Source organism: Papio anubis, chromosome 10 (genome assembly GCF_008728515.1).
Source record: "Papio anubis isolate 15944 chromosome 10, Panubis1.0, whole genome shotgun sequence".
NCBI lineage: Eukaryota > Metazoa > Chordata > Mammalia > Primates > Cercopithecidae > Papio > Papio anubis.
Genome location: NC_044985.1, coordinates 60,313,335 through 60,340,834, shown reverse-complemented (window position 1 = coordinate 60,340,834; position 27,500 = coordinate 60,313,335). Strand labels below are relative to the sequence as shown.

Here is a 27,500-nt window from a genome sequence, read left to right as displayed (position 1 = left end):
ATGCCTTCAGTGTGGGCTGTGGAAGCAACACCGCTCAACACCAATGTCACCATCGGCTGTTTAAATGCCACAAAAGTACACTTAGAAATGAGAGGAAAGTGGGGCCAGGCGCGGTGACTGACATGGATATGTACAGCCAGCCTCACTGCCACTAGAACAGCCTTAAATGCCCACACAAGGAGAATAAAAAGCACATTTTGCAATAGAATGAATACTTTTTTTTTTCTTTCTTTTTTTTTTTTTTAAATTGAGACCGCGGAAAGTCACATGACCCTGCATGTAGCCTTTTAGGAAAGCAACAGAAATGGTAAAGCCAGGAGCGGGGGCTGCCTGCTTCCTCCTGCAGCCTTTCAGCCCGTCCTGTCGCGCGTCCACATTCTTCTGGGCGCATCTGTGGAGCTATTAAGTGGGATAATCCCTCTGGCCTTTGATACATTTCTGGACATGATTATTTCATTACTCGCAGTATATCAGTAGGATCATAATAAAAAGGACTTCTGACAACCTGCCAAGAGTTTTGTGGCCTTGTAAACACAAAAGTGCTCTAATAAAATTTTATTAAGTGTTAAAAAGTCATAAAAAGTGAAATAACATAAACTACAAAATTTACTGTCCTCAGCAAATGCTGAAAATATCTTCCACAGTAAAATTAAATTAGCATGTAATAGACAGAGAAGCAGTGTGGAGTGGATTTAAAAGAGGATCCAGGGAAAATGACACTGTAACCCAATCAGGGTCACGGGGATTTAATTCGGATTTTCCCCCCTAAATGTGGATAAATGTGCTGATTACAGACGAGAGCTTGGGGGTTACTGGAGTCTCACACATTGTCAATACTTCGGAAGGAATAATATATTGCAGATTGTAACCAGCACGGGGAGCCGGCGAAAGGCAGGGTGTCCACTAGAGCGCGCTGAGAGACCGGGAATCCCCGCAAGGGCGCCCGCGCCGCCCGCCGCCCGCTACCGCGCGCACGCCGCGCCCTCGCCCCGCTCCAAATCATATTTACAGTTAAGTTTTTTTTTTTTTTCCGCTCTCGCCCGTGACATTTTCTCCAAATCGGAAGAAAATGAAGTATAAGTGGAGCTTTGCCGCAGGCAGCCCTCGGTCTCCGCTTTCAGATTCGGGGTCCGGGAGCAGAGCTCCCTGCCCGCCGCGGTGCTAAACTCGGGGTACAGTGTGTGGCCCTCAGCGAGCGCCCTGGGACTGATCGCCCCGCCGAAGGATGCCGAGGAGCCGGCAAGGCCGGCGTCCGGCTCTGCGTGGGGCGCGGGTGCGATCCAAAGGCCGCGGGCCACCGGCCTCGCCGCGGGTTCAAGTGCGTCCGGGTTTGGACGCCGCGGCTCCAGGAGTGTGCTCTCTCTCCTGCCCATCCCCTCCCCGGAGTTCAGCGTATCCGTGGCTCCGGGGACCCCTCTTCCCGGCCCTCCCAGCCGCGCTGGGCCGCGCGCCTCGGGCCCGACCCAACGCGCCTGTCTCCGGTTCCTGGCCAAGGCGCGAGGACGCGGGCGGGCACCGGGTTCCCGCTTCTCCCAGGCCACGATCCCGGCCCACGCACGAGGCTCCCGCGCCCATCGTGGAGGCTCCGCCTGGAAAAGAAGTTCGACTTCCTCTCCAAGCTGCTCCGAGGGGAATCGGAAATCGGCAGGAAATGACCAGAACTGCCAGCCTGCGCCTTTGCAGCCGGCCCTCGCTTTTCTGAAGACGAGCAGCTCCCACCAAAGTCTTGCCTCCCCCTACCCCGAAAGCCCCGCTCAGGTTTGTAAAGAGGGGTGTGAGATCTGAAAAGTATTTGTCTTCTAGGGAGAGAGATGTTGGTAAGGGGCCCAGTGAAAGACGGGTCCTTTTTAGCTCATCAACCCACCACGTCTTGCTTTGCAGCTCCAAAATGATGCCAGCGCAGCTGTCCTGAGGGTCAATATTAATGCGTTAAGTGGGATGGGAAATAAATGGACAGTGGCACATTTCGTGGCATCATTTTTATAAGGGGGATGTCCAAAGTTTTAAGCTGCGTTTAAGAATTAGCCACATCTTGCCAGAAAGTTAATATTTTTTGATAAACTCGTTAATAAAGCCTAGAAGAGGTAAGTTAAAGTTAGTTACCACATAGATCCTCCAGTCACTTGTAGAAACTTGCACAGGTTACTAAGATGAGGACGACTTGTATTTTTAATTTTCTAGACTAAGTGCAAAGGCATTGAGTTTTGAGGTGGCAAGGTTAATGTTCAAGGACAAATGGAACAGCCAAGGATCTCTTGAAAAGCATTCACTTGCTATTAATACGTAAGCCTGAAATAAATAGAATTAATTTACAGTGGGAATTATATGCCCATGTTTTAGACTTTTTTGTTATATTAGCTATAAGAAAAGGGATGCTCTTTAGTAATTAAAAAAAAAAAAAAACCCACCTGTTTGTTGTCATTTGCAATTTGAAATAGCCGACAGCAGTAAGGCTAGCTAAAAGCTAACAAGTCAACTTCAGTGTGGTTTGACATTTACTATCAAAGCTTCGAACGCTAAGAAAAACAGAATTTAAAAGAATGCATATAAATAATAAAATTTCATTGTGACTCAATGTCCCTGCTCCTGGAGAAGGGACAGATGACACTCAGTGACTGACTTGGAACCATTCCCCCTGCAGATGCATTTGTGGATACAGTGGGTCAGGGCTGCCTCTGAGTATGTACAGCAAGTGCTTATGAACTTACAGAAACAAATGTTTTACTATCTAGGATTTTCTCAATAGTTTACTCTTAAAAGTTTTGCATGTAGAAATGTAGGATAAATATTTCTTCGAAAGGAAAAGTTTTGAAAGGAAACTTTATACTTGTATTATTTTTTTCTGTGTTCACATTTCAAAGTTCATCTGTCTTTCAAAAAACATTTTCATAAATATTAAAACACTGCAACTATTATTTTTAAGTCTTTTGAGCACCACGTTTGCTGTAAGTAGTTTTTAAAGTAAGATTAATATAATCCTGTTTAAGGAGTTTAATAGAACAGGATTTCCAAGCCTGTAAATGCAGTCTATATAAAATAGTGAGATCAAAGCTTTTTGTTAAGAAACTTGAGAATGTATACATTTTAAATGAAGATAGAAACACGTTTTAAAAGTATTTTTTCCACACCATTTCGCTCCCCGCCAAAAGAATTCAGAGACTATATTCCATAGTCTAAAAACGGCATAATCAGATGTAAAAATTATTACCATAATATATAGTTCTCTCAAGATGGTGGATACTTTTTAATATATTATGAAGAAAGAGTTATATTCTCAGCCTACTATAGGTTTGAGGGAATGGAAAAGACGTTTCCAAACACATTTTACTCCTGAAATCTATGAGACTATTAAGCTGTGCAGGTAATTGTATTCTAACCGGTAAAAGTATTTTTCCAACTGCTTTTTAAACTTTGAAAATTTTATATGTATTTTAATTAGCACTTTTATTTTAAATGTTCCAAATATTTAGCTATATCAGCTATGTGATAAAAATTATTGGAATTTGTTCCCTACTACTTTCTGCATAAACAATTGAAAATATTTTATACTAATCTTTTTATATACATGGGATAAATTTGAACATCTGTCTTGTTGGTGTAAAAAACAATCCAAATTCATTTCTTTCTTGAAAACTTGGCATCGATCTTCATCTTATTTTTTTTACGCACACAATTTGGACATGCCAGTTTGTAGGCAAGTTTTAAGACACTGCAAAGTTTTATGTGGAAGAATGTATATTAAGGTATGAAATAGCTAATAGCCAAAATTAAATCAGGAGCTGTGGCATTCACTCCTTTGGATGATGATTTTAAAGGTAGTTTTGCACTCAGGAAGGATTTTCTTATGCTCTGTATTTATGAATATCTAAATTATCCTGCCTTGCAACTTCAAAACTCAATAACCAAGTACCAAATTTATGTATTTTCAATGTGACTAAGGCTAGGAATATGAGAAGCAGATTGGTTTTATGAAAGAAAGCAAGCATTTACAATTATATTTTAAAATATAATCCTAATTTCAGTTTCTGACAGAAATCTTGTGGTCAGCTCATCAGTTTTTCAGATCAGTTTCTAAATAGCATGTAAAAACTACCTTTTCCACATCAGAAGTTCATATTTAGGTTTCCTTAACTGCAAAATCACTTTAAAAGAGAGTGTTTTATGTGAAGGACCATTTCATGTGTTGGTTCCATCGATTACATATGAATGTATAAAAATCTTGTTTAAAGACCAGTAAAAGTGAGGAAATTCCAAGTCAGGCTAGCTAATTCCATTCATAATTCATCCCGAGTACCTGACTGAGGAAACTTGCAAACAGTTTATAGCTATACATACAAAATAAGTTGACTTGCTTTGTAAGCTGGAAGCAGAGTTAAGTTTGATCTCCCTGCTTGGAAAGTCGTAAATTAATAAAATTATGGAATATGGTTAAGCTTTTCTGTTTCCCAGGAATTTTCCAATATCAATGCTTTTTGGATTTTTGCATTTTGAAAATGTAAGCATGGAAAGGCAACTTTTTTGTGCTGAGATGAAGTTAACTTTCACCCATCCATTTCCTTCCCACTTACACATTTGTTCAGTAATTCTTCAAGTGCTGGGGGACAGAGGCCCTGCCTTGAGAAAATAGCATATGCCATTTCTCTGCTCCCTTCAGCCATCCCCACCCCCAGCCCTCCCTTTATTCCAAGCCAGTTGGACAAGTATTTAGTATTGACACATGTTTCAAACTGCTACATCCACAGCCCTAGGTAGTTTTGGGGATTGGCAGGAAATCCATCTAGACTTTGCCTTCTGAGCTGGGAAAAGCTACTGGCAAGTCCTATGCCTTGATACTGGGGCACTTCTAGGCTGTCTTTCCAATTTTAAGCAATCCATCAGTTGTTTTCTAAGACTGCACTGTATACTGATGCCTTCTCTTAGTTTTGATGTTCAGAAGCTTTTTTAAACATGTTCATAGATTTCTTAAACATTCTGAGTAACTGTAATTTTAAACTAGACTAATTTTAAGGTTGAAAACTGTCCCAGAGAGAGTACTTACATAGTAACTTCAATCTGATGTGAATTCGAATGACTTTTAAAAAATAAGATGTTGAAAATGTGGGTTTCCGGTGGAAAAGGCTGCCATCTACTTAGAGTAGGATCCTTAGGATCAGTTAATATCCAACAGACACGCTTCAGTAAACTGGAACAAGCCTGATGTGGAATTACTGACTCCCTGTTTTCCTGAATGTAGGTCATTTTGTGTCCTTACAATTTAACGTTTAAAGGGATTTCCTGTCTTTGAAGTACAACAGTTTGTCACCTGCTTGGCTAGCTGCCTTAACAGTTGGGGCTCCTTTCCTACTTTGAAAGACTTAGTGACTCCATGTTCCCTAACTAGAGTTTCCCAGCTCACTGAATGCATGCTGCCTGCAGGTCTGGCACTCTCCTCTACAAGTTAGTGCCTGCAGATCCCCTGTTCCAAGCTTCATTTCTCTAGGTCAAAGAGCCTAAAAGAAAAGCCCGGAGCCATACACTCCTCTGGTTGAAGCCATAAAGAGGTAAGCTTTCATAATGTAGAGCCATATATCAAAATTCATAGCTTTTTACAACCAGAGTAACTAGTGCTCAGGCATTAGAGTCTCGGCTAGAGCAAAACACAGCAACTGGTGCCAAATGTACGCTAGTGGCTGAAACCCATTTAAGTAATAAACAAACAAATGTTCTTTTAAGAATGTGGTGTTATTTTTACTTAAGAATGCATATGACTTTATCACCCCTTATAATATGTGATATTGATCCTGCAGTTCAATATTTCAAGTGAAAATTTGCCTGTTCAAAAAGAAAACATTCACAAATGAGCAGTGTGTTAGAAGACAACTGAACTGCTTCTAGGAATGGTGGGTATGCTAATATTTACCAAATGATACAACATGTGCATGCCAAAGCTCTTTGTAAACTATAACACACCTCCAAATGAAAGCTATTTGCATATATTTCAATCAAGTTGTCTGCCTTTACCACATCCACCAACTAATCCTTATGCTCCCACTGCAAAGACTCTCCTCTTTTTGGAGAAGAACACCAATTGTTTGAAACCCTGGACTTGCCAACAATCTTAAGGCATCTTCATAGTATCCTTCCTTAAGAGTGCTTTCATCTTAATATTAAGTAAACATTTAGAAGTTTATGAACTTTGGGGACTTTCTTTTCAGATAACTGAACACGTGTATATAAAATTACAATATTCTGATAAGTGAGGGGAAGAAAATAAAAATAGGTTTCAATACAGTTATGGCTTAGGATCTTGATGAAATCGAGAGCAAAGTAGAAATCAAGTGCATCAAATGAAGAAGGGTCAGACTGAATTCTGTTTGTAATTTTTTCATATGAACTGAAATGCAGTTTTTCTGACTATATGTTTTATTTTATAAATATTAATCACTTTGATTCATTTAATTTCTCTGGAAGAAACTGTAGCTTTTGTAACAGAGTCTGCTCTACTGGGTTGTGTATGGGCACCTACCAGTTTGCTTTCTAGTCAGTATCATGTGAATTGTCTACAGAAAATGCCCTTAGCAAACACCTTCAAAAAGCACCCATTCCAAGAGCACACCTCTTGTGTCTCTCACAAAGCAAGTGGTACTATGTCTAGCCAAGGAGGCAGACTCAAATTCATGCATTTATCTCAGGTTTTTTGGTGACCTTCTTCCTAGGTCCTGCTCTTGGCAACTGTAAGTCAAGTGTACATAAGTATCAGAATGGATTCTCTAGGTACCAAGTGAAAATTCTATCTCTAGTCACATGCTCCTGCACCCTTCATGTGGGAAAAATATTCCAGTCTTTCCTTGATTACATCACAGATGATACAAGAACAGGACACAGGGGACAGGGAACTGCTGAACAGCTGGGTATCTGTGGAAACTTGGAGCACTTAAAAACACTTTGAGGCCATGCAGCTGCTCTTTTTTTTTAATTGTCTTCAGTGAAACTCCAAAACCCCAATAATATCTACCTTAAAAGCATCAGGAGTATTTTAATTGGGCAATAACCATCCATATTTTCCTTCTGATAAATTAAAAGGAATTAAGAATGAAATTTTATGATGATTATAAAGTATATTACTGACCCAAGGGACAAGAACAATTGTGAAAAATATGTCCTACATATTTGGCATGAATATGAATTTAGACTTTAAACCATTCAACTTAAATGCTCAAGCATCTTATTAAAGCTTATAAAATAATATTCACATAATGATAACAGAGTAACTTATAATCATGATTGATATTATAGCATCAATATTGCAGCAGGCTTTGTGCCAAATACTGAAATTGACTTGGTCTTTGCCTGTTGGACTTAGAATAAAAATAAATACATTATTAAAAAGATGAAACGTGGTAAAAGATTTTGTGCATTTGAGATTTTTTTTTCTTTCTCCGATTAAAATTACTAACAATGAAAAGGAAAAGTGATTTTTGAAAAACCTGGAAAACCTAGTGAGTTGGAATTGTACTACTAAATGTTGGAAGAAGATCTGATCAAAATTAAACTTTAATAGCCAGCAGCCGTTTGAGGACAAGTTCACCTTACATGAATCCGGGTCATCATTTGAGCGTAACCCACCAAGCTTAGCCTAGCGGTGGCCAGGCCCTAAAATAGGAGTTGTCTTGGAGAGCAAGAACATTTCTGTATTTGAGTTAATGCTACCCACCAGCAATCAAGATCAATTAACTCTTGTAGTAAACTTTTTTAATGAATTGGAGATGACTACAGAAATTGCCAAAGACAATATGGGCAAAAATGGATGGGCTAAGTGAAGGGGCTGCCTATATCAGCATTTACTTAGGCCTGGCCCCACAAAGCCCTAGCAGTTGCCATTCAGACACTTGCATGTTAACAACATTAAGACCTTTAGAGTGTATATTTAACTGTATTTTCTTCCACATAGGTATTGGCACTTTTTAGCATGACCTACCTTTGTGTGTCATGCTAAAAAGTGTATATAACTAATAGAACACGCACACATTTAACTTATTATGGGCTTGGGTTTCCTGGGTTTCAGCTTCAGTGTATGTCCCCTGGCAGGTTTCTTAACTGGTCTGAGCGTAAGTTTCCTCATTTATAAAACAAAGGCAGTAAGTGGTGCCTTTCTGCAATATTAAAATTCGTATTAAATGGAATAATGTTCACAAAATATCTGGAACAGTTTGCCGTCAGTAAATATCTATTACTATAGTTGCAAGGGAAAACAAGATTGAATCTTTGTTCTCAGTTTCTATAATATAAAATTTTAGAGATTGTTTAAAGAGAGAGAGCATCTAAATGAACAGTTTCAATAGCATCTTGTTCATATTCAGAAATACAGCCCTGAACTCAAACTTGAAACTTTAGTGTTAGCCAACCTCCCCTCCTCCCATCACCACCTGAAGGAAAATATCTTTGTGTAGCACAAAAGAACTTAATTCTAATTCCTTTTTTTTTTATTATTTTAAGACAGGGTCTCACTGTGCCATCACCCAGGCTGGAGTGTGGTGGCACCATCATGGTTCACTACAGCCTTGAACTCCTGAGCTCAAGTGATCCTCCCACCTCAACCTCCCGAGTAGCTGGAACTGCAGGTGTGAGCCACCATGCCTGGCTGATTTATCTTTTTAAATTTTTTTATAAAGACTGGGTCTCAACTATATTGCCCAGCCTGGAAAAGAACTTCTTTCCCTCCAGGTGATACCTTTTCCAGACAAGTCAGCTTAAAAACTGACCCAAGGGCCCTGAAGTACACAATTTCCTTGGAGAAAGAAAGAAATAAGGGAAAAGGACTTGCTGACTTGCTGATTCATTTTGGGGCCTGTGGGTAACATCAGAATGGCAAAGCACTTGGGGCTTTTTTCTAATTTGTATTTTTTTAATCTTCTGAGAAGTGACTTTCATATGCCAAGATTCATTCCATGATTAGTTTTTGTGACCAAGTTATGAACTCTTTTGAATATGGGGACCTAGAATAGAAATGCTAACCTACCTGTAAGGAGAACTTTGTGATTGGCATCCCCATCATGCTGTAACTGACACAAAATAAACTTAGGGTTATTGCTGCATAGTGTGACTTTAATGCATAAGCATATTGTAACATCTGACAAACTGCTTGATCTAGATCAGCAATGTGTAACCCATTCATTGTTGTCACTCTCAACAAGGCCTTATAGTCAAACATCATCACTCTCACTAAAGAGATAGTTTACTGAAACATACTGAGATTTTGAAACTGGAGTCAAGAGGTAGCACACTGTTTTATGTTGATCCATTTAATGGTCCTTGACAGCCAATAAAAAGACACTGTAAGAATACATGAATGCAGTAATTAATAGGTCTATTGATAATATTTTCAACACCAGGTAGGGAGGGAGAGAGGGAGGAGGAGGGAAGGAGGAAAGGGAGGAAGTGAGGAAGTGAGGAAGGGAGGGAGGGGGAGAGGGAAGGAGGGAGGGGGAGAGGGTAGAAGGGAGGGGAGGAGGGAGGGAGGGAGGAAGGGAATGCTCTGACATCTTACTCCAGAAATAGAGCTGTTTTTATATATTTTACTCCATTATTTTGGATCTCAATAGTGACCATACTGAGGTTTTTGGTCATTTACACAGTTGGCCAAATTTCACTGAAGTTTGTTTTTCAGATTCTACTAGGTGTTTTCATGGGGCAGTTGCCTAATTTTTTACTATATTTAAGATTTGTCCTTACCTTTTGAATATTCTGCCTTTGTTCTTCACAAATTCTCAGCTGTCTTAGAGGGTCTTCTGATTTTTTTTGGCATAGGGTCACTCAACTAAATTATAGCTAGATAATAACTCTAAAGCCTAGTTCTCCTGGCTTTTCCTGCTGAACTACTTATGTCCACATGTTCTCATTTATAAAGTGTGAGTCTTTGAAGAGTCAGTCTAAGATTGCAAACTGCAAGGTTATATTCAGTACTCTGGACCTAAATTATTTGGTACATTTGGAAGAACCTGGTAGGTAGGGAGGAGGTGGGTGGGGTGTGGAGTCTTTGTTAGTAAGGAAAGAACATTCTGCTTGAGGTACTAAGGTATCAGATTATTCAATAAGAGCTAAATTGTGTGGTGTGCACCTTAGTGCTTTAGGAGATCAAAGGAAAGAAATACCAATGAGGACAGAAAGAATTCTCCAGAGGAAGTAGACTGCGACTGTATTTGTGAAGGATGAGTGGCTGTGGATGGATGAAAAGAACGTTTTCGGTAAGGGGACGTGGTGGGTGAAATGCTGAGGCAGGGATGGGCTCAGTGTTCCCAGAGCTATAAGCACCCCAGGAAAATTTCACTTGTACTCTATGTGCTTACTATTTTTGTCTGTCCAGAGTGAATCAGTTCTCCCAGGGACAGATTTGACAGTCTGCACACATTGAAATCTATTTCATTTTAACTTTTCTTCTTGCTTCTCTCAAATCTGGCTAAACTACTATTCTGGTCATGTCATGTTCCTGCTTCAGACCCCTCTATGGCTCCCTGTTGCTCAGTCTCCTGAAGATTTCATGCCAGACCTTTGCACCTACCCCCCACCCCCTGCCACCTTGAGCTTTATTTAACATCTGGACCCTTCTCACTTCTTGCGTCCCAGCTCCAGCCACCTGGAACTGGCACCCGCCATATTCTCTCTTGCCTCTGGCCCCTCACATAAAGCTCAGGTGTTGGTTTAAACATCACTTCCACAGGAAGACCGGACTAAGCTCCCCTGCTATTCCCTCTCACCCCCCTGCAGTGAGCCTATATATATATATATTTTGTATAGACACTGCCATTTTCAAGTTCGAACTCATAATCTTGGAGACACTTCGATACTTAGATTTTCTCACAAATTATTTGCACATTTTTAATAGACTATTTTTTAGGTAATTTTACATTCACAGCAAGGTTGAGGGGAAGGTACAGAGATCTCACATATGCCCCTGCCACTCCCCCTGTTATCAATATCCCCCACTACCAACATCCCCTTCCAGAGTGGTACATTTTAAACAATTCATGAACCTGCATGAACATATCATTATCACTCAAAATCCATAGTTTACATCAGGATCCATTCATAGTCTATGGGTTTGGACAAATGTATAATGACATATATCTACCATTATTGTATCGTAAAGAGTAGTTCCGCTGCTTAAAAAAAAATCCTCTATGCTCCATCTATTTATCACTCGCTCTCCCTAAGCACTAGAAACCACTGGTCTTTTTACTGTCTTCATGGTTTTGGCTTTTCCAGAATGTCATATAGTGGAATTATTATAGTATATAGCCTTTTTAGATTGGCTTCTTTCACTTAGTAAAATGCATTTAACTTTCTTCCACATCTTTTCATGGCTTGATAGCTATTTATTTTTAGTACTGAGTAAATATTTCATTGTCTGGATGTACTCAAGCTTATTTATCCATTCACATGCTGAAACTTGGTTGCTTCCAAATTTGGGAAATTGTGGATAAAGCTGCCATAAACATTTGTGTGTAGGTTTATGTGTGGACACATTTTATTTTAATTACTTAAATATCTGCCGTCCTCATGAGACATAAACTCCTTGCAATGAGAAACCATATTTGACTTGATCAGTTGTGTCCAGCAGAGAACCTGGCCCCGTTCATTCGTTCATTCATTCATTCATTCATTCAAAAATTTATATTAAATACTCATCATGTGCCCTAATGCAACAGAGAGCCAAACAAACAAAAATTCTGTCCTCAATTCTGCTTGGGGAGATCAACACTAAAATGGGCCAAAACTAAAAAATAGAGTATGTGTATATTTGTAGTGTAGCAATAAATACGTGGGAGAAATAGCAAGAAAGGAGAACAGAAAGTGCCCAGTGCAAGGAGAACTTTAGACAGAGTGGCCAGGGGAGGCCTCACTAAGAGGATGACATTTGAACAAAGACCTGGAGGAAGCAAGGACGAGTCATGCAGATAGCTGGAGAGGAGCCATCAGACTGAAGAAACAGCACGTGCAAAGCCCCTGCCCTGCCGTCTGCCCTGGCACGTTAAGCAGGTCACTTGGGCTGGGGCAGAAAGAGCAAGAAGAGGGGAGGTAGGAATTGAAGTCAGAATCGGGGGCAGGCTCCATCCTGGCCTCACTGTTCACCTTCCAGCAGATGTGGCTCAGCAGGCCGGAACATGAGTCCGGCCCCTCCACTGTCCACTGCAGATGCCTCTAAGCAGACTGTTAGTTGCATTACACCCTTTCTTGCCAAAACCTGTCTATGCACAAAAAACAAGATAAGAGTGGCAAGGCTTTTGTTTTGTTTGTTTTTGGATTCACTCAGGATTTTAAAAACTAGACTGATAAAGGTGACAGCACTCAGTTGGAGTGAGCATCCCCCAAAGTTCTACAATGTGTCTAAGGACTTTGATTGTACATTAATCTTCTTTAATAGTCATTCCAAATATTGTGAGATGCATTGTTACAGGAAGACCCTTGCCATCCCAAAAACTACCCCACTTCTCTCTAAGGAGAATGGCCCAGTCCTCTCCAGAGTCCCACACAGGGTAGGTGATAGCATTGCTTTCGTGTAAATAAGGTAACGCAATTTTTTTTAATCTTCAGTTTAATACTTTTTTGTTTTATTTTGAATGATCAGCCATCATGGCCCCCCTTTTTTGTCTCCCAACTTGCAATGTATGAATGCTTTTGGTCTCCCTGGGAGTGGGTGGAGGTGTGGAGGCAACCAGGGCTTACCTGTACACTGACTTGAGACCAGTTGAATAAAAGTGCACACCTTAAAAAAAGAAAAAAAGAATCAGGGGGAAAGGACAGTGATCATCACTTAACCAGGTGGTTGGAGAAAGATTGTTGTTTGCTGCTATGTAATATGTGCGCTTCAGACTGGAAGATCCAAATAGATGGACAGACTAGGCTGTGTCCTTTTCTGCTTTAAAGACTGTTTTAAATGACAGTTTTAATGATTTAAAACAATAATAGTAGCTCAACATGGAACAAAGCTCAGCTATCAAAAGTTCATTAAGTAAAAGGATATCAATACAATCAAGTCCTACCCAGGAATCTTACACAAGATGCAGATCATATGCACATCTTCTATTATTATTATACTTTAAGTTATAGGATACATGTGCAGAATGTGCAGGTTTGTTAAATAGGTGTACACGTGCCATGATGGTTTGCTGCACCCATCAACCCATCATCTACATCAGGTATTTCTCCTAATGCTATCCCTCCCCTAGCTCCCCACTCCCCAACAGGCCCCAATGTGTGATGTTCCCTTCCCTGTGTCCATGTGTTCTCATTGTTCAACTCCCACTTATGAGTGAGAACATGCGGTGTTTGGTTTTCTGTTCTTGTGTTAGTTTGCTGAGAATGATGGTTTCCAGCTTTATCCATGTCCCTGCAAAGGACATGCACTCATTCTTTTTTATGGCTGCATAGTATTCCATGGTGTATATGTGCCACATTTTCTTTATCCATGGGCATTTGGATTGGTTCCAAGTCTTTGCTGTTGTGAACAGTGCTGCAGTAAACATACACATGCATGTGTCTTTATAATAGAATGATTTATAATCCTTTGGGTATATACCCAGTAATGGGATTGTTGGGTCAAATGGTATTTCTGGATCTAGATCCTTGAGGAATTGCCACACTGTCTTCCACAATGGTTGAACTAATTTACACTCCCACCAACAGTGTAAAAGTGTTCCTATTTCTCCACATCCTCTCCATCATCTGTTGTATCCTGACTTTTTAATGATCACCATTCTAACTGGCATGAGATGGTGTCTCATTGTGGTTTGGATTTTCATTTCTCTAATGACTAGTGATGATGAGCTTTTTTTCATATGTTTGTTGGCCGCATAAATGTCTTCTTTTGAGGAGTGTCTGTTCATATCCTTTGCCCACTTTTTGATGGGGTTGTTTGTTTTTTCTTGTAAATTTGTTTAAGTTTTTTGTATATTCTGGATATTAGCCCTTTGTCAGATGGATAGATTGCAAAAATTTTCCCCCATTTTGTAGGTTACCTGTTCATTCTGACGATCGTTTCTTTCACTGTGCAGAAGCTCTTTAATTTAATTAGATCCCATTTGTCAATTCTGGCTTTTGTTCCCATTGCTTTTGGTGTTTTAGTCATGAAGTCTTTCCCCATGCCTATGTCCTGAATAGTATTGCCTAGGTTTTCTTCTAGGGTTTTTATGGTTTTAGGTCTTACATTTAAGTCTTTAATCCATCTTGAGTTAATTTTTCTATAAGGTGTAGGAAGAGGTCCAGTTTCAGTTTGCTGCATATGGCTAGCCAGTTTTCACACAATAAAATGTGATAAAGGGGATATCACCACTGATCCCACAGAAATACAAAGTACCATCAGCGAATACTATAAACACCTCTATGCGAATAAACTAGAAAATCTAAAAGAAATGGATAAATTCCTGGGCACATACACCCTCCCAAGACTAAACCAGGAAGAAGCCAAATCCCTGAATAGACCAGTAACAAGTTCTGAAATTGAGGCAGTAATTAATAGCCTGCCAACCAAAAAAAGCCCAGGACCAGATGAATTCACAGCTGAATTCTACCAGAGATACAAAGAGGAGCTGGTACCATTCCTTCTGAAACTATTCCAAACAATAGAAAAGGAGGGATTCCTCCCTAACTCATTTTATGAGGCCAGCATCATCCCGATACCAAAACCTGACAGAGACAGAACAAAAAAAAAAAAAAGAAAGAAAGAAAAGAAAATTTCAGGCCAGTAACCCTGATGAACATCAATGCAAAAATCCTCAATAGAATACTGGCAAACCGAATACAGCAGCACATCAAAAAGCTTATCCACCATGATCAAGTCAACTTCATCCCTGGGATGCAAGGCTGGCTCAACATAGGCAAATCAATTAACATAATCCATCACATAAACAGAACCAATGACCAAAACCACATGATTATCTCAATAGATGCAGGAAAGGCCTTCCATAAAATTCAACACCCCTTCATGCTAAAAACTCTCAATAAACTAGGTATTGATGGAATGTTTCTCAAAATAATAAGAGCTATTTATGACAAACCCATAGCCAATAGCATACTAAATGGGCAAAAGCTGGAAGCATTCCCTTTGAAAACCGGCACAAGACAAGCATGCCCTTTCTCACCACTCCTATTCAACATAGTACTGGAAGTTCTGGCCAGGGCAGTCAGGCAAGAGAAAGAAATAAAGGGTATTCAAATAGGAAGAGAGGAAGTCAAATTGTCTCTGTTTGCAGAGGACATGATTGTGTATTTAGAAAACCCCATCGTCTCAGCCCAAAATCTCCTTAAGCTGATAAGCAATTTCAGCAAAGTCTCAAGATACAAAATCAATGTGCAAAAATCACAAGCATTCCTATACACCAATAATAGACAGCCAAATCATGAGTGAACTCTCATTCACAATTGCTACAAAGAGAATAAAATACCTAGGAATCCAACTTACAAGGGATGTGAAGGACCTCTTCAAGGAGAACTACAAACCACTGCTCAAGGAAATAAGAGAGAAATGGAAAAACATTCCATACTTATGGATAGGAAGAATCAATGTCATGAAAATGGCCATACTGCCCAAAGTAATTTATAGATTCAATGCTATCCCCGTTAATCTACCATTGACTTTCTTCACAGAATTAGGAAAAACTACTTTAAATTTCATATGGAACCAAAAAAGAGCCCATATAGCCAAGACAATCCTAAGCAAAAAGAACAAAGCTGGAGGCATCACACTACCTGACTTCAGATTATACTGCAAGGCTACAGCAACCTAAACAGCATGGAACTGGTACCAAAACAGATATATAGACCTATGGAACAGAACAGAGGCCTCAGAAATAATGCCACACATCTGCAACTATCTGATCCTTGACAAATCTGACAAAAACAAGCAATGGGGAAAGGATTCCCTGTTTAACATATGCACATCTTATGCAAAATGCAGATGTTATGCACATCTTATGGAAAATTCTTATGCACATTACCATAGTAAGCAAGAGATTCATGCACGGAAGTGAAAGAACAAGAAAGGAAGTAACTTCAGCTACCAAAGAAATTTTAGAATCCACCTTCACCCTAAATGATTATCCAGTTATGACGACATAGAAAATTGTGGTTTTCTTACTGTTGTTTTCATCTAGTCATTCAGAGGCCTTATTCTTGTCCACTACTAGTATAACTAGCAATTAAAGTAACGATTTCTTTTTATTTTATTTTATTTTTTTGAAAGAGTCTCACTCTGTGGCCCAGGCTGGAGTACAGTGGTGCCATCTTGGCTCACTACAACCTCTGCTTCCCAGATTCAAGTGGTTCCTATCTCAGCCTCCCAAGTAGCTGGGATTGTGGGCATGCGCCACCACGCACAGCTAATTTTTGTATTCTTAGCAGAAACAGGATTTCACCATGTTGGCCAGGCTGGTCTCGAACTCCTGACCTCAAGTGATCCGCCCACCTTGGCCTTCGGAAGTGCTGGGATTACAGGTATGAGCCACCGCGCCCGGCCTAAAGTAACTGTTTTATCAGGTGATACTTAGCACCATACAAAATTCTTCCATCCACAGGGAAAGTATTAGACACACCAGAAAGAGGATGCATGCAGAAAGAATTTCTTTCTTGAAATACCTCTTCATAGCTACAGACTCCAGAGTTCATAACTTGTGTGGGTACCACAAAGCCCTCTGTACAGGACGTCTGCTGAGGCTGTGTGGAATGTCACTCAGCACGGCTGACGGGCTCCCCCCGCCACCCTTGCTTCATCAGCACACATCACGCACACCAGCTTTCCTTCTCTCAACACTTGGCTCCCAGCCCTTCACAGAACCCGTGAACGGAGCCTTCTAAGGAAAAAGATATACAAGAATTTATGGCTAGACAAATACCACATCTATTTCCAAAACCAGTGAACTTATCATGAGAACAGCTTTCCAGTGTAGGGCTTAGTTTGAATTCCATCATAACAAAGAAAAACAAATCTTCATTATGTTTGTCCAGAATCTAAGCCATATCAAAATTCTCTGATTATCATAGCATATCACATGGCATAGAGAGCATAAATGCACTAGAGAAATAAATATTAACATACAAAACACAAGAGGGCAATGTGAAAAGATAGTATCTGTGAGGGAGGTGTTGATGCCTCTGTTATTAACTGCAGCTCAAAGCATTGTTCCTGAGGCACTGACTGCCTCTCAACACAGTGTTATCTCCTTGGCATATGCTTGAAGTTTTGGGTCTTCCTTGCTTTCCTCTAATCTCCACCTTCTGTTGTTGTTAGTGAGCCTCAGTTTGGACTGAAATCCTGTGTCACTTAGAGCTACATGATCAAAGCCCTGTGTAGGCATTTGGGTCAGTGCCAGCAAAGTTCAGGTTGTACTTCAAACGAGTCCTCAGAGTGCCTCACAGCCAAGGGCAAGGGTTCACTGGGTTTGATCTTGAGCTGCCCACATTTAGGGAGTCTTCAGCCCCTTCAGTTGATAAGCCCTGCTTGGCAGAGCTCTGCATTCATTAACGTGGCCCTTGGGTCGATTCGATTTCCTATGTGTCAGCACCTGACTGGATGTAACCTTATCTTTGCACGTCATACTCATGATGGATCTGAAACAGTACAGGTGAAGTTTGTCTTTGACCTGACAGCTGGATTACATCCCAGTTTCACAACCACAGAAGAAAAGTCTGAAATCTCAACTCATCATTGACATTTTATGGAGCAGCCACAATGGGTGAGATGCTAATATGATTGGACATGGCGATTCCAGTAAAACGGTGATTATTTAAAAGTGTATTTCTCTACTAAGTGTAAGTGTTAGAGGCAATAGAAATAAATAAGTGATAGATGGTTCTTGGGGGTGACATGGAGGCATCTCTCCGAAGCTTGGAAGTTAGGGCAAGTAGTTGTTCTCTAAGCATTAAGTTACTTAAATACATGCATAATTGAAGGAGACAGAATGTTTCTTTACCTTTTGCAAAATGTGATTTCAGAAGAGATAGTACAGCCCAGTGTCCTAAGGAGCATGAGTCCTACAGTGCTTCTCAAATCTGTTTGGGACAATCTTCCATAGTCACAATGCCGATTTCACTTTGTTTACATTTGCATTTCTTTAACGTGTTTTAAACCATAGAACTCTATCACACGACCTCTTGCTTTTTAAAAAAACGTCATACTCATTAGTGTACTAAGGAGCTAATTTACAAAGCATACTTACTCTGGGAATATGCCTGTCCCAAGCTAAGGAAAAAAGCTCACCTTCGATGATCTGCACTGGAACACAAAATAAGTAATCATAGAGGCAGAGTTTTGTGACTTGTGTAGAATTGTCCTAGAGAGATGGTGATGGAGGTGAAAGGGGGAATCACTCCACTCACCAGAGATCCTGTCCGTGTACATGTGTGTGTTTGTGTGTGTGTACACGTGTGTGTATGACTTGAAGTGTCATCTCATCTGTCCTTACCATAGTCTGTATGGAACATCCTCTGATACTATTCGCTCACCCTTTGCAGATTTCTGAATAAAAATGTGATACGAGGAAGGTGTTCTATGGATAGGAGCAAGGTATTCTGGACCCCAGAAAGGGATATCCTCCACTATGGATAGTCAAAATTTTTACTTACTAGTTTCTTGTGAATTAACCAGATGCAGTACAACCATCTCTGAATACCCTGAAAAATACCTGGGTCCAAATAGTGGCTTTGCTACTCACTAGATGTATACTCTCAGGCTGGGCTCCATTTCTTCATTTGTGTATTGGGGATACTATGAGCTTTTGGGATTTCCGTAAGTATTAAACAAAATATGATTAGTGCCTTTCACATCATAAGCATTCCACAAATCTATTTCATAGTCTTGTTGTTTCTATTATGAAACCTTATTTTAAAGATCAACAGACATTAGCACAATTTATAATGTGTTAGAGTCCTTCAAGCATTTTCCTCAACAGGCCATTGTTAACAAAATGTGCATTGCTGTCTTTGATTCATCATTGCTAAGGCAAAATGAGTGATGATATATGTGAAAAATGAAAGAAAAGGTCTATAGATAGGCAAGATGCCTTTTTCCTTTGACTTTCAGCTTCTGGAAGACAGGGGCCTTGTATCTCTACACCCAGAGTGCCTAGTAGTGGGCAGGTATTTCTGCTGAATGAATGGATATGCTAATTATCAACTAGACGGTTCTGAAAAAGAGAGTTGTCATTGGAGCTGCTGTGTAGATCCAATAATGGAAACCAGCTCCTGGAAGGGAACGCCAGCTTGGCAGAGCTTGCAAGTGAGAAGCAAGTCTTTAATAAGCTATTGCTGTTGATAGCTAGAGAGAAAGGGGAATTTAGACTGGGAGACGGAATGGCTTCAAGGATTCCTGATCAGGTTTTTATTCTGACGAAAACTTGCCGGAAAAGGTCCCTGCTCTCTGATATTGTGAATGCCTGTCTGCGAGAGGCGCAGGAAAGTCAGGCGAAATCGGTTAGGGTGTTCTGCTCAGTGCGGCTGAATGTGATGGATGGCTCGGTATGTTGTTTATCTACTGCAGGTTGGTATTTCACCTCTGTTTTCATTAGACTGATGGTAAGGTAATAATTCTTTCCTCTGGCTGAAAAATCTGTCTTCAGCCATTTGTTGATCTTCTTGAATGGGCACTTCAGGTGCACAGAAGTCACCCTAAAGGAGATTTTGAATGAAAACTTAAATAATGCTGGTCGGCATCCATGGAGCTCTCGGGCAGCATGGGCCTCCGCTAGACTGGCTGTGATTATTAGGTGTGCAGCATCACATTTGCCCAAGGACAGCAAGCCTACGGAATGGTACAGGGTAACCACCGCTGTAGAAAACAAAGCATGAACATCACATTTGATTTCTTTGGAAAAACTCAAGCTTATATTGTAAATTAAATTAAGGCAATGCAGACTTCTTGAGGTGTTTCCATATAGCACTGTGTTACGATGGAAAATGCCTCAGCCTGGGCCTCGGAAGTCTCCACCACAATACTGTCTCTGGGCAAATCTCTTAATGTCTCTGAGCCTCCATTTCTTCATCTCTCAAGAGATAATAATAATGTGTGCACTGGTTTTAATAGAAAGCTCTTATCAAGATGATATAGTTTTGAGTTTTTCCCCAAGGCAAGGAGGAACAAACAGAACAATGACAGAGGCTAGTGGCCTTAGTAAGCTGTAGCTCCATAGCTCCTCCCTCTTTCCAGCCTCTCTGATGGAGGGCACAGAAAGGAAGATGGCAGAGTTGGCTCATTAAGCACTGATCAAGGAAGGACTCTCCCCACACCCGACAGAACAGATCCATCCCAGCAGTTTTCTGAGTTTGTGAGCTGATGGGCAAAGTGATAGAACTTCCATTCACAGGGCTCATCAGTTGCTCCATCCGGAAGGGGACTGCTGAAAGGTTTCATCCACCCGAGACAGAGTGGCCAGTAGAGAAGACAGAATCTTGTAACTGCTGGTTCTAACTCGTGGGACTCCCATTAAGAATGAACGTCCCTTTCTTCCTATCAACCTGTGAGGACAGCCCATCCATTACTTCTATACTATGGATTACTTGCCTAAGAAACGGTTCTCATTTAATAGAACGAGGGTGCCCATATGTCCTGATTTGTTCCTGACAGTCCCATTTATGCTTTTTGTCCCTGAATAAATATTATAGCACTACCATTAACTCTCAAAGTGTCTGGGTTTGGTCAGTAAATTATATGACACCTCAAACACATTAATTTTATATTAGGCACCTTCTCAATTCCCAGAAAATGCTTCATATGTATCACCAGTAACCTCTCTACCATCAGTTTAGTTGATTTGTAATATACAAATACAAATACATTTTTACTTTATAATTTTCACATAGCAATTTGTAGTCATCAATATCATTTTCACAGCATTCCTGAGTTGAGGGAGCGTAATTACAAAGAATTGTGGTTTAATAAAATGATGAAGGATTTTCTTTCAAATACATTTTGAAATGTTGCAGAGGCTGGCCAGTAAGTTTCCATTTAATTGACACTATACAAAAGTTATGTTAGTTGATTCTCATAAATGTATTTTGGGAGGCCAGGTGAGAAGATCACTTGAGAATAGGAGTTCAAGACCAACCTGGGCAACATGATGAAACACTATCTCTACAAAAAATAAAAATACAAAAAATTAGCTGGTTGTGGTGGCACACGCCTGTAGTCCCAGCTACCTGGGAGGCTGAAGTGGGAGGATCAACTAAGCCCTGGAGGTCGAGGCTGCAGTGAGCCATGAGCATGCCACTGCACTGCAGCCCGGATGACAGAGTGAGACCCTGTCTCAAAAAAAAAAAGTAAACTACCGTAATTTATAATTCTGAAATAACAATGTCAACTAAAGCAATATTATTATTATTTTTAGAGACAGAGGCTTGCTCTGTCAACCAGGCTGGAGTGCAGTGGCATGATCATAGCTCACTGCAGCCTCAAACTCCTAGGCTCAAGCCATCCTTCTGCCTCAGCTTCCAGAGTAACTGGGACTACAGGCATGCATCGCTATACCCAGCTAATTATTTTAGCTTTTGTTTGTTTGTTTTTTGTAGAGATGGGCTCTCGCTATGTTGCACAGGCTGGTCTTGAACTTCTGGTCTTAAGTGATCCTTTCACCTTGGCCTCCCAAATTGCTGAGATTATAGGCATAAGTCATCATGCCCAGCCAATAATTATTTTTATTTATTTGTTCTTCAATTAAGCAGTCATTCAACAGATGATTGTTTGTGAAATGTTTCCAGGTACTGTGCTACATAAGGGAAATATAAAAATGAAAGACAGAGACTCTTACCATAGGAATTTATAGGAAATGAGTTTAAGAGACAAGTAGATTATAATGAAACCAGATTATAATACGGCTAGAGTAGCACAGAACCCACCTAACCCAGCCAGCTTCATGGCACCAGACGGCCAGGAACAGAGGGATGTGGTAGTGAGGGATGGCTTCCAAGTGGCAGTGATGTGGAGCTGTCTTGAAGGACATGTAGGAGTTAGTCAAGGGAGAAATGAAAGAAAAATACTTTACAGTGTATTTTCCAATATTAGAAAATAAAATAATTAAGACAGATTTTAAAGCCAGGAAGCATTCTCTTCTCTGAATATTCTCTTCCTGTGGGATACAGTTTGGATGTTTGTTCCCTCCAAATCTCATGTTGATATTGATTCCCAGTGTTGGGGGTCACTGGACCATGGAGGTGGATCACTCATGAATGGTTTTGCGTCATCCTCTTGATGATAAGTGAGTTCCCACCCAGTTAGTTCATGAGACATCTGGTTGTTTAAAAGTCTAAGACCTCCCCGTCTCTTTCTTGCTCTAGCTCTCACCATGTGACGTGCCTGCTCCCACTTCTCCTTCTACCATGACTGGAAGATTCCTGAGGCCCTCACCGAAGCCTAGCAGATGCTGGTACCATGCTTGTACAGCCTGCAGAAACTTGAGCCAATTAAAGCCCTTTTGTTTATAAATTACCCAGCCTCAGGTATTTTTTCATAGCAATGCAAACGGCCTAATACACTGTGCATTTGGCAGGAAACTGTTGCTGGTGGTCTGGCGGACTGAATGATTGAGTAAGCTTTCAATTTAGGAAGCTCTTGAAAGGAGACAATTCTCTAATAGCACTTTCCAGTAGAAATATGTGATTCACGAATAGAATTTTAAATGTTCTGTTAGCTACATAATCACGTTACACAATTACACAAAAAAAGGTGAAATTCATTTTAATAATCTATTATGTTTCACCCAGTGTTTCCAAAATATTATCATTTCAATGTGGAATCAATATAAAAGTAATGAGCTATTTTGCAATTTTGTTTTTATATGAAGTCTTCAAAATCTAGTGTGTATTTTACATGTATATGTTTCAATTTGTACCAGCATATTGCAGTGGTCAATAGTCAGATGTGTCTAGTGTCTTATATTGAGGGGTCCAGTTTTATAACATCAATATTAAATCCCACCATGGTCACAAATGAAAATGAACCCAGAGTGTTCTGGCTGGATTTATTCACGATAACTAATCCCTCACTTACATAAACAGCATATGCTTCAAGAAGGAATAACAAAGATGCTATAAAGATCTGCGTCCCAGGCATTTGTCTTATATTTGACAGCCAAGAGTGTTTATGACAGGCCCTGTACTTCACAAGCAAGCTATAATACAGTATTGTAAATACAAATGTTTTAACTGTGGGTATAGTAAAAGCATTTTGGGCTTCCCAGATTGGCTACAGATTCCACCATCACTGGGGCCAGTTTGTGATTATGCATCTATGATACAACTCAGAACCATTTATTCCATCATAAAAGATGCGGTCAAGGCAAACTCTCACACATAATGTCACCTGTGATCATTTTTTTCTGACTGAAATAGCTGCAGTGCTGTTGTATACAAGCGTATTTCTTTTAGTGAGATAAGACAAAATGATAGCATTGAGATGAGAGACTTGTAATGATTTCCCACTGGGAGCAATGATCTCTGGTTCTTAATTTCTCTACCTGTGAAATGGCAGTAATAATTTCGGCCCTGAGGTCTGAGTACCATGAGGATATGAACAAATACTTTTCATTTTTCTGATTCTCAGTTTAGCACAGGACTTATAATTGCGAAAGTATTTCTTCAATCTGCAGAAGTGTTTGTGAGAGATAGGGCCATCCAGTGAGTTCCTTTTTCTTTATTTTCTTTAATAGGTCACTCACAGTTTGTGACAAGAGCATTACTAATTGCATAGCTGGTGCCAGGGGCACTATGGAGTCATTGAGGAAATCACTGTTAGCTACAACCCGCATAAAAGCCAATTACTCTCTAGAGAGGCAACATGCCATCCTGAGAGAATACAGGGCTGGTGCCTCAAAGTTTTTCCACAGACGAGGTACGCAGCCTGGGGCAAACTATTTTAACTGCAGCTTTCTCAGCTGTGAAAAATGAGAATGGCAATCCTTACTGCTTTGGAAGAGAGTTGTGTTTATTAATTAGTTTGTATTTCAAAGTGCTTCACAACTGGAAAGTTTCACTATTGGATTAAGGAAAAATGTCCTTTCATTTTATCCCCCTCCACCTTAGGAGGAAAAGAAACTGTGCTCACTGAGGCTGGGAGAAACATGGAGGGGATTCAGGCAAAAAAGCTAACAAACCTGACTTCCATGGTAGTGGCTCATTTCCCCGGCTGTAAGATGGCACCCATTAAAGGCAGCTTTGTAAATTAGGCATCTTAAAGGGCAACCAAACCTGCCATCTGAAGAATTGCATTCGTTTTAGACTTAATTTTTATGACTGCTTCAAGAGAAAAAGGGAAAGAAAATGAGCCAAATCACACTGTGATAGGGGATTTGAAAATGAGAAGTAGCATAAATAATATCATGTTTTCTTGCTTGAAAAATAGGAGGTTGGATCTGCTTATATCCCAGCCTTTAGACTCTCAAATCTCCTTGTTCTGTTTCTAGCTTAACTCGGTAGGTCCACCAGTATTTTCCTACCAAGTGTTCTACTGTCATTAATTGTTTAAAAAATAGAGAAGAGAGAGAATTCATTTCTATTCTTCTTGTGGCTGTCCCCTAGTTTTTCATTTATCCTTCCATACTGCAGAATGCAGCTGCCTGGCCAGGGACTGCACTTCCCAACTTCCTTTGCATCTATCTGGGTCATGTGACAAGTTCTCACCAATGGAAAATGAGCAGAAGTAGAGTTTCTAAGTGGCTGTGCCTTTTCCAGTATCTCTGGGGACTGGAAATGATTCTGAAGCCATAGGGAAAGGCCAAGCCTCAAGAGAGAAGGCTGAATCCTTTATCACCACATGGAGGAAAATCTCCCACAGAAATGGAACATCTGCTTTGGATTGTTATCTGAGTGAGAGAGAAACTTCTGTTGTGTGTGAAGTTGCTGGTATTTTGAAGTTTATTGTTGTAGCAGCTAATGTTACCCTAACACATATACTGCCAAAGCTGACACTCTGCCCCAAAGTTTCCATTATAGTTGTCTTTTCCATGTCAGAACTTGAAATTCCTTTAGGACTTTCATGACATTCAGTATAGTTCAGGACATGTAAGGTATTTAATAAATGCATATGGAATTGAGGAAGGAAGGTATAAAGGAAGGGAGGGAAGAGGGAGGGAGGAAGGAGTGGTTGAATTAATGTGTATGCATTTAATATGACTCACTTATTTTCTTTTATGCTTTTAAAGTCAACATGTCCATTTCCACCCTCCACCCTCATTCTCACATTAAGCTATGGAGACGGGGAATATTTGTACTTTTTTCATGGTCTTCTATAGAATGGACATACTGCCATGAGAGAAATTGCTGGTCAGCGAGAAACAATTCCTTAGAGAAAGCAACCCACATATCATCACCCAAGAGAGCTGGACCATCGCCAATATCTCCATCAGGAACTTGGAAGAGTTGTCTGTCTTCCCAACACAATAAAACTGGAGACACGAGCATGCAGAGCTCCAGCCAGCACAATTACATAAAGCCAAAGCACATTATCGCTTGCAGGCTGCAGGATTTATGACCAACTATGATGGAAAATACAGAGATACTTTACTTGTCTGAATTCATCACTCACAGAAGACAATATGTATATTAATAATAGAGAAAAGTTGTCTATATTGTACTTTTTCTAATGAAAACCTTAGTAAACAGAGCAGAAACAGATGCCAGCATCTTAGAGAAAAAAGAAAAATGGAAAAGATTGCCAGTTTGCTCCTCTTCAGAAAATATGCAATTGCTGTTCTTGTTGAAAAATTCCTTTCAAATGCATTGAGGCAGCATTTCTATTTTGGCAGTTTTCTTTGTTTGAGTTGCTGCTTCTAACTTGAGTGGAACAGAGAAGAAGTAAGTTTGTATTCTCTATGGGTGTGTGCTGTTCCAAGTATGAAGCAGTGAAGCTAAAATCACTTTACTTCTAGAAACCTGTGATTTCCATTTGCCATGAGGTTGACACTTCCTCTGGCAGTGCCTTTGCCCCAAACTGTCACAGAACCATGCTCTTTAGCTAGCATAGCATTCTTCATCTTTATCATAGCTGCTTACCACTTGTTTCTGCTCTGGAATGCTCACCCTGTACGTGCAGGGTGTGTGGTGTCCTGGCCCAGTGCTGGCACATGGTGAGCACTCAAAAAAATATTGAAGAGCTCTCTTCAGGTTGTAATTTTATGTTTTTACACAATTGGTTTGCATTCTCAGTCCCCTTGTACACAATGAGAAGGTAAACCAGTGTGCTCTTTGTCTATCATTTTCAAATTTTGAATTATTTAAATACATGTTAGTGAAATCACTGTTTATCAGAACCAAAATTGCAATCTTAAAACTTCTGCAAGACAGAAAAGATTGTTTAACAAAGGAAGGAAAATGTTGCAAAGCCAGATTCCCCTCTTAATTTTGTCAGTGCTTGGACTTGGCCCCCAAACCCTAAAAGTGAATTTGTTTCCAGAACACCTGAAACAGAGACCACATTTTTATGTTTGCCTTTTCACAGTGAAGTTTACGTTAGGGAGCTATATTTTCCTTATAGTTATTTTTAAGTCATTTGGGCTTTCCAATAAAATAGCATTCCCATTTTCTTCCCTCTTTCCAGATTAATGTGTTTATTATGTTAATACATGAAGGGGTCCACGTGGGGCTGGGGTTGGGGGCTGGGATGCTCTGCAGTGGTGCACTTGGAAAACAATGTGTTATTTGCATTTAAGAAAATACTTTGTTGGCTAAGTGTCTAGCCAGTAAAACAATAACAGTTCACCAAGACAGTTATCCCAAATACCCTTCCAAGAGTGGCAATCAGTTTTCCTAAAGAGTCAAAGAAAAGAGTGAGAATTGTGGGAAGTGGGAGACTAGAAGGACAGACTCATTTGGAAACAGGAAGTGGTTCAAGGAATCTAGGATTTGGAATATAGGAAAAGAAATGGGGAAACATACCCATGCCTTCTCTTCTCTGTAGACATCCGATTTCAACCTACTTCAGGTTAGTAGGAAGTACAATCATTATCTGATGTTCTGTGACCACATGGAAAATACATTGGTAGTCACAACCAGACTAGAGTCAACATTGAGAAACCACCAGAACAACTAACTTGGGCTGGTGAGGCACAGCTACTGGTCAAAACCTGCCCAGGAGGCCCAGTACCACTCACAGTCAGGATCGGGGTCATGGTAAGGGTAGGTCAGCTAGCTTACTGCAGCCCACCTCTGATGGGGAGGTGAGGGCGTCCAGCCCTGGGCTGCTCATTCACCTCCCCTCTGGAGCAGTAAACAGAGAAGTAGCAAGAAGCTAAGCTCCTTTTGTTAGGCATTATTAATTCCTCTAAAGTGACCATTGATGTATTTTTTATTCAGTAACTTAGCATATATATGTGTGTACAATTAATAGTTATGTATAATAAAAATGTATTAAAATTTTTAAACATAAATTGTGATCGTTGCACAATTCTGTGAGTACACTACAAACCATTAAAATGTATACTTTAAATGGGTGTGTTTTATGTAATTTATGTGATTATATCTCACTAAAGATGTTTTTAAACCATAAA

The 27,500-nt window shown here is 40.1% G+C and overlaps 1 pseudogene across 1 annotated transcript; it reads left to right on the top strand.

The window, feature by feature from the left end:
- On the top strand, positions 1 to 27,500 carry LOC108581486 (annotated as a pseudogene). Its single transcript, XR_004176697.1, has 3 exons — positions 1 to 98; positions 1,076 to 1,758; positions 22,297 to 27,500. The product of XR_004176697.1 is annotated as an uncharacterized LOC108581486 (transcript).